We start from the raw sequence: 9,265 nt of genomic DNA, 5'->3' as shown, positions 1-9,265 counted from the left end.
GGGATATTTCAAGAGAATCAACGGGATCATAGCAATCATCATAGCAATCATCCTTCGGTAAGCACGAAGGGGAATTAAATAATGTATGAGTTGGAGGGTTACTCTCATTAGAAGGTGGGCACGGGTAGCTAATCCGCTCTTCCTCCTTTTGTTCTTCGCTCTCCTCATCATCTTTCTCATCCAATGAGCTCACTGTTTCATCAATTTCTTCTTCCATAGCTTCCTGCAAAATATTAGTCTCTTCTTGGACAACGGAGACTTCTTTCATAAAAGCATTAATATAGTAATTGTATTCATAATTTCCATAGCAATATCTAAGTATAGCAAGATTTTCAGGCCTACAAACTGCATCATCAAAATAATCAAAGGCTTTAAACATAGATTCAATCTCATAAGCACCCATAAAAGCAACAAATTCTTCTATTTGTTCCACATCATAGTAATCATATCTACCATTAGCATAAGAAGCCAAGGTTTCATTATCATTGAATTTGCATGAAAAGGGAAGGTGTGGATCCTCCACCCTAGAGCAACAAGTATAATCATGCATCACACATAATTGACGAGCATACAAATGCAAAATAATAAATTGATCCCATAATAGTTTCCCTTTCTGTGTCGAGCGATATTCCCTAAAGTATTCACGTTGATCCAACGTGTCTCCCATTATAAAGTTGAATGGGGCTTTCTCAGGATTATCAAAGTAGTACATAATATCTTTCGCATAATGAGAATCGAGGGTTTTAGGAGTTACCCCATCTTCATGAGTAGCGAGTACAGCTAATTTTTTTGGTTTTTTGTGTTCCATATCCATAACTAAAGATAGAGAACAACTTAGAACAGCAAATAAGAATTACTTAGTGATAAAGCAAACAAGCACACACGAGAATATTCACCCCACGCTATTGCTCCCCGGCAACGGCGCTAGAAAAAGGTCTTGATAACCCACAAGTGTAGGGGATAGTTGTAGCCTCTTTTGATAAGTAAGAGTGTAGAACCCAAGGAGGAGCTAAAGGTAGAACAAATACTCTCTCAAGTCCTATCGGCCACTGATACGACTCTACGCACGCTTGACGTTTGCTTTACCTAGAACAAGTATGAAACTAGAAGTACTTTGTAGGTGTGAAAGGATAGGTTTGCAAGATAATAAAGAGCACGTAAATCAAAGCTAGGGGCTGTTTAGATAAAGATGCAAGAAAGTAAATATAGCGAGTGTGGAAAAGTGGTAGTAGGAGTTGTGAAATTGTCCCTAAGCAACTGACTATGTTACTAGACCGGTAATCACTGTTGCAATTCTATTTGAGGGAGAGGCATAAGCTAACATATCGTCCCTTACATGGAGTTCTATGCACTTATGATTGGAACTCTAGCAAGCATTCGCAAATACTAAAGATTCATAAGGTAAAACCCAACCATAGCATTAAAGTATCAAGTCCCCTTTTATCCCATACGCAAACAACCTACTTACTCGGGTCTGTGCTTCTGTCACTCGCGCCACCCACCATAAGCAAATCATAAACATATTGCAAACCCTACAGCAGGAATCCCTCACGCTAGCGCGACACGGAGGGCACAATAGGACAGCACCAATAATAAAACATGCAACTCAAACCAATCATAGCAATTCATCAATCACCGATAGGACAACGAAGATCTACTCAGACATCATAGGATGGCAACACATCATTGGAAAATAATATGAAGCATAAAGCACCATGTTCAAGTAGAGGGTACAGCGGGTTGCGGGAGAGTAGACCGCTGGATATAGATGGGGGAAGGTGATGGATATGTTGGTGAAGATGGCGGAGGTGTTGGTGAAGATCGCGGTGATGATGATGGACCCCGGCGGCGTTCCGGCGCCACCAGAAGCAAGGGGGAGAGAGCCCCCCTTCTTCTTCTTCTTCCTTGACCTTCTCCCTAGATGGGAGAAGGGTTTCCCCTTTGGTCCTTGGCTCCCATGTCGTGGGAGGGGCGAGAGCCCCTCCGAGATTGGATCTATCTCTCTGTTTCTGTGTTCTCTGTTTCTTCCCCTTCACCGTTTCCTTTATATCTGGAGATCCGTAACTCCGATTGGGGTGAATCTTTCGCCCAGATTTTTCTCGTAAAATTAGCTTTCTTGCGGCAAAAGAAGAGCATCAACTGCCTTACGGGTGGCCCACGAGAGCCCAGGGCGCGCCCAGGGGTAGGGGCGCGCCCCCCTGTCTCATGGCCACCCCGGACACCGTTTCGTGTTGATTCTTCCTCCAGAAAATCCCAAATATTCCAAAATAATTCTCCGTCCATTTTTATCCCGTTTGGATTCCGTTTGATATTGGTTTTCTCAAAACATAAAACATGCAACAGACAGGAACTGGCACTGGGCACTGGATCAATATGTTAGTCCCAAAAATAGTATAAAAAGTTGCCAAAAGTATATGAAAGTTGAAGAATATTGGCATCGAACAATCAAAAATTATAGATACGACGGAGACGTATCAAGAGTCTCCTATGTTATCACTTTCATATACTAGTGGGAATTTTTCATTATAGAACTTGGCTTGTATATTCCAATGATGGGCTTCCTCAAAATTCCTTAGGTCTTCATGAGCAAGCGAGTTGGATGCACACCCACTTAGTTTCTTTTGTTGAGCGTTCATACATTTATAGCTCTAGTGCATCCGTTGCATGGCAATCCCTACTCACTCACATTGATATCTATTAATGGGCATCTCCATAGCCTGTTGATACGCCTAGTTGATGTGAGACTATCTTCTCCTTTTTTGTCTTCTCCACAACCACCATTCTATTCCACATATAGTGATATGTCCATGGCTCACGCTCATGTATTACGTGAAAGTTGAAAAGTTTGAGATTACTAAAGTATGAAACAATTGCTTGGCTTGTCACTGGGTTGTGCATGATTAAATACTTTGTGTGATGAAGATAGAGCAATAGCCAGACTATATGATTTTGTAGGGATAACTTTCTTTAGCTATGTTATTTTGAGAAGACATGATTGCTTTGATTAGTATGCTTGAAGTATTACTATTTCTTATGTCAATATGAACTTTTATTTTGTAACATTTGGATCTGAACATTCATGCCACAATAAAGAAAATTACATTAAGAATTATGCTAGGTAGCATTCCACATCAAAAATTCTGTTTTTATCATTTACCTACTCAAGGACGAGCAGGAATTAAGCTTGGGGATGCTTGATACATCTCCAACGTATCTATAATTTTTGGGACTAACCTACTAACCGGAGGCCCAGCCCGTATTGCTGTTTTTTTGCCTATTTCAGTATTTCGAAGAAAAGGAATATCAAACGGAGTCCAAACAGAATGAAACCTTCGGGGGCGTGATTTTTGGAACGAACGTGATCCAGAGGACTTGGAGTGCAAGCCAAGAAGCGATCGAGGCGGCCAGGAGATAGGAGGAGCGCCCACCCCCTTTGGGCGTGCCCCCTATCTCGTGGGCCCCTCGAGCGGCCACCGACCTACTTCTTCCTCCTATATATACCCACGTACCTCGAAAACATCCAGGGAGCCAACGAAAAATAATTTCCACCGCCGTAACCTTCTGTATCTGCGAGATCCCATCTTGGAGCCTTCGTCGGCGCTCCGCTGGAGGGGGAATTGACCATAGAGGGCTTCTACATGAACACCATAGCCCATCCGATGAGTTGTGAGTAGTTTACCACAGACCTTCAGGTCCATAGTTATTAGCTAGATGGCTTCTTCTCTCTTTTTGGATCTCAATACAATGTTCTCCCCCTCTCTTGTGGAGATCTATTTGATGTAAACTCTTTTTGCGGTGTTTTTGTTGAGATCTGATGAATTGTGGGTTTATGATCAAGTTTATCTATGAGAAATATTTGAATCTTCTCTGAATTATTTTATGTATGATTGAGTTATCTTTGCAAGTCTCTTCAAATTATCAGTTTGGTTTGGCCTACTAGATTGATCTTTATTGCAATGGGAGAAGTGCTTAGCTTTGGGTTCAATCTTGCGGTGTCCTTTCCCACTGACAGCAGGGGCAGCAAAGCACGTATTGTATTGTTGCCATCGAGGATAAAAAGATGGGGTTTGTATCATATTGCTTGAGTTTATCCCTCTACATCATGTCATCTTTCTTAATGCGTTACTCTATTCTTATGAACTTAATACTCTAGATGCATGCTGGATAGCGGTCGATGTGTGGAGTAATAGTAGTAGATGCAGGCAGGAGTCGGTCTACTTGTCACGAACATGTTGCCTATATACATGATCATGCCTAGATAATCTCATAATTATTTGCTTTTCTATCAATTGCTCGACAGTAATTTGTTCACCCACCGTAATACTTATGCTATCTTGAGAGAAGCCACTAGTGAAACCTATGGCCCCCGGGTCTATCTTTTATCATATAAGCTTTCAATCTACTTTTATTTGCATCTTTACTTTTTGCATCTATATCATAAAATACCAAAAATATATTTATCTTATCATACTATCTGTATCAGATCTCACTTTCCCAAGTGGCCGTAAAGGGATTGATAACCCCTTTATTGCGTTGGTTGCGAGTTCTTTGTTTGTTTGTGTAGGTGTCTGGGACTTTGAGGAGCCTCCTACTGGATTGATACCTTGGTTCTCAAAAATTGAGGTAAATACTTACGCTACTATTGCTGCATCACCCTTTCCTCTTCAAGGAAAACCAACGTAAGCTCAAGACGTAGCACTAATACTTGAGAATATTCTTTGGCTCCCCTTGTGTCGAATCAATAAATTTGGGCTGAATACTCTACCCTCGAAAACTATTGCAACCCCCTATACTTGTGGGTTATCAAAACCTTTTTCTGGCGCTGTTGCCGGGGAGCATAGCTCTATTCTTTGAGTCACTTGGGATTTATATCTGTTGATCACTATGAGGAATTTGAAAGATGAAAGAACCAAGATTTTTCCCTCAACTACGAGGGGAGGTAAGGAACTACCATCTAGCTCTGCACTTGATTCACCTTTTATTTTGAGTAAACTTGCGACACCTACACCTGCTACTGATTCTTATTTGTCGCATGTTATTGATGATGCCACTTCTTCTATGCATGATACTTATGATGAAACTGCTTCTCTGCTAGATAATAATGTGCCATTAGGTGAATTTCTTGACAAACAACTTGCTAGGGTTAGAGAGAATGAAATTATTGAAACTGATGATATTAATGAAAGTGATGATGAAGATTCTCCACCTAGATATGAATTGCATGTTGTACCTGAGGGTTATGTTATGGATGAAGAAACTGCTAGAGACTTTCTTGCTTGCAATGATAGATATGATCTTAACAAACTGTTAGCTAAGCTGAAAGAAAAGTCTTTGAATGCTAGAATGCAATATGACCTTGTTTTTGCTACTTCACCTATCTGTGTTACTAATAAGGATTATGAATTCTCTATCGATCCTGAGTTAATTACTTTGGTTGAATCTGATCCTTTCTATGGCTATGAATCTGAAACTGTTGTGGCACATCTTACTAAATTGAATGATATAGCCACCCTATTTACTCATGAGGAAAAAGTTCGCTATTATTATATCCTTAAATTGTTTCCTTTCTCATTAAAGGGTGATGATGAGGTATGGTTCAATTCTCTTGCTCCTGGTTGTGTGCGTAGTCCTCAGGATATGGCTTATTACTTCTCTGCTAAATATTTCCCCGCTCATAAGAAACAAGTTGCCTTAAGGGAAATATTTAATTTTGTGCAAATTGAAGAAGAGAGTCTCCCACAAGCTTGGGGGAGGCTTCTCTGATTACTTAATGCTTTGCCTGATCATCCTCTCAAGAAAAATGAAATACTTGATATCTTTTATAATGGACTAACCGGTGCTTCCAGAGACCACCTGGATAGTTGTGCTGGTTGTGTTTTCAGGGAAAGAACTGTTGAGCAAGCTGAATTGCTATTGAATAATATATTGAGTAATGATAATGATTGGACACTTCCTGATCCAACTCCTAAGCCAACTCCGAACAAAAGGGGTATTCTATTTCTCAGTCCTGAAGATATGCAAGAGGCAAAGAAATCTATGAAAGAAAAAGGTATTAATGCTGAAGATGTTAAGAATTTACCACCTATTGAAGAAATACATGGTCTTAATAACCCGACACAGGTAGTAGAGGTAAATTCTCTCTATATATTTGATGAAGGTGACATTCCTCGTAATAGGTCTGCTAGTCAATGCTTGGATGAGTTTGATAATTTCATTGTTAAACAAGAAAACTTCAATGCTTATGTTGGTAGACAATTGAAACGTAATGCTTATATGGTTGAACACTTGAGTGATTATATGTCTAGAGTCAAAGGTGCCTTAAGCTTATTAGTAAACATGCATCCATGGTTACCACTGAAGTAGAACAAGTACTTAAAGCACAAGATGATTTGCTCAATGAATTAAATAATAAGAACAATGATAATGTTGTTAGAGTTATGTCTAGAGGTGGTAAAATGACCCAGGAACCTTTGTATCCTGAGGGCCATCCTAAGAGAGTTGAGCAAGATTCTCATAGAACTAATGTTGATACACCTAGTCCTTCTAAGAAAAAGAAAAAGAAAAATGATAGGACTTTGCATGCTTCTAGTGAACCTGTTATAGACACAGCTGAGAATCCCAATGATATTTCTATTTCTCATGCTGAAACACAATCTGGTAATGAACATGAACATAGTGATAATGTTAATGATGATGTTCATGTTGATGCTCAACCGAGTAATAACAATGATGTAGAGATTGAACCCGTTGTTGGTCTTGATAACCCAGAATCAAAGAATCAACGTTATGATAAGAGAGACTTCGTTGCTAGGAAGCACGGTAAAGAAAGAGAACCATGGGTTCAGAAACCCATGCCTTTTCCTCCTAAGCCATCCAAGAAAAAGGATGATGAGGATTTTGAGCGCTTTGCTGAAACGATTAGACCTATCTTTTTGCATATGCATTTGACTGATATGCTTAAAATGAATCCTTATGCTAAGTATATGAAAGATATTGTTACAAATAAAAGAAAGATATTGGAAGCTAAAATTTCCACATGCTTGCTAATTACACTTTTAAGGGTGGAATACCAAAGAAACTTGGAGATCCAGGAGTACCAACTATACCATGCTCCATTGAAAGAAACTATGTTAAAACTGCTTTATGTGATCTTGGAGTCGATGTTAGTGTTATGCCTCTCTCTTTGTATCATAGACTTGATTTCAATAAGTTGATACCTACTGAAATCTCTTTGCAAATGGCCGATAAATCAACTACTATACCCATCGATATTTGTGAGGATGTGCCTGTTGTGGTTGCAAACGTTACTATTTTAACAGACTTTGTTATTCTTGATATCCCGAGGACGACAGTATGTCAATCATCCTTGGAAGACCTTTTCTAAATACTACAGGGGCTGTTATTGATTGCAACAAAGGCAATGTTACTTTTCATGTTAATGGTAATGAGCATATGGTACACTTTCTGAAAGAAACAACCTCAAGTTCATAGTATCAATTCTATTGGAAAATTTTCAACTATTACTATTGGAGGTTTTGAATTCCCTCTTCCTACTGTCAAAAAGAAATATGATATTCTTATTGTTGGGGACATGCATATCCCTGTTGGGGTAACCTAGTGTTATTCAAAAATTCTCCAGTTTCATGTTATTCGGAAGAAGTTTGTTAACAAGACTTGATCAACCTTGTTAGTGGATTCCTTTTGATGAGCATGAGATGGGTGAAGTTATAAAGCACAACTTTCTGTACCCTCCTTTTACTTTCTGTTATTTAGTTTAAGTAAAGCAAAAATAGTATTCTTTGTCTGTATTCTGAATTATCCGTGCAATAAAAAATACCCCGAAAATAAAAGTTCTCCAAATGCCCTGAAAATTGAGTGTGATTTTTTGTAGAATATTTGAGAATTTCTGGCACTTAGAACAGACCATGGGGACCCACCATTTGGTCACGAGGGTGGAGGGCGCGCCCTACCACCCTGGGCGTGCCCCCTGCCTCGTGCCCCCACGTGGCCCCCTCCACTTATTCCAGCACCCACACGCTTCATCTTCCTCTAGAAAAAATCATCTTGTAGCTCAAACTCGTGTTCTTGCTCGTTTTCTTGCCGTTTTCGATCTCTTAGCTCAAAGCTCCATTCACAAAACTGCTTTGGGGGATTGTTCTACCGTATGTGACTCCTCCAATGGTCCAATTAGTTTTCGTTCTCGTGCTTTATTTATTGCAAATTTTTGCTGCTAAGGTGACCCTGTTCTTGAGCTTGCATGTCAAATTTATATGGTCTAAAGTAGTTTTAATGCATGATATAGCCTCTAGGCACTTGTGGTAGTAGTTGCTATCAATCTTGTTGAGTTTTGTTCACTTTTATTTTGAGTCATTAAAAATGTCAGAAATTTTTCAGAGGAAGAAAATGATGAAGATATTGTTGAGAGGCTCCTCGAGCCGAAGCTCGAAGGAAAAGCAGAATGAAAAGAATAAAAAGCCCAAGTACAATCTTTCTCGCACCGAGGAGGTTCGGCCGTGTGAATGGCCTTGTGATGCATTCTTGAGAGCCGCCGAAATTTACGGCGACTTTTATTCTTTGGCTGAGAATGCAGGCATCAACTACTTCCTCCACGACTAGTGCGAATAGTATCTCCTACTCATGGAAGATAGTTGCGTTGCAGGTAAAGCTAGCAGTAGTTGGAGCTAAAGCAAGCTAGCTATAGGTGTTCGGATAGTTGTGTTGATAGAGGGTTTTCTCCCGGGAGACACTAATATTTTCGTGCAAAACTTTCATTTCCATGCTAGAAGATCACCACCTTCGGTGGATTTTTATTTATATGATGAGTTTAAGGAGATGACACTCTATGATTTTTGTGTAGTTTGCAAGTTGCCCTTCGAGGGCAGCATCGAGGAACCACATCCTGATGATGTGGATGAATTTTATTGATAGAATTGATGTAGGGGAAATGAGAAAAGTTTCAGATGCAAGGATTACTAGTGTACATTTTCCTGTTCTACGTTACTATGCAATATTTTCTAGTAGATGTTTAATTGGTCGCGGGAACAATGGGGGCCTCAGTGCTCCTGACCTTTCTATTTTGTGCCATGCTTTACTTCGTGATACAACCTTCAGTTTAGGCACTATAGTTGCTTAATGGTTGAGTTTGAACGGTTCAAAGGGCCCCATCTTAGGAGGTATATTTGCTTCACGCCTTGCTAAACACTTTGAGATACATATTAGGCATTATGAAAAAGAGGAAAAGTTGTTGCCCACTATTTTCTTAGAC

The sequence above is a fragment of the Triticum dicoccoides genome, chromosome 5B, assembly GCF_002162155.2.
Source record: "Triticum dicoccoides isolate Atlit2015 ecotype Zavitan chromosome 5B, WEW_v2.0, whole genome shotgun sequence".
Classification (NCBI taxonomy): domain Eukaryota; kingdom Viridiplantae; phylum Streptophyta; class Magnoliopsida; order Poales; family Poaceae; genus Triticum; species Triticum dicoccoides.
Note: the sequence above shows the minus strand (reverse complement) of the source record.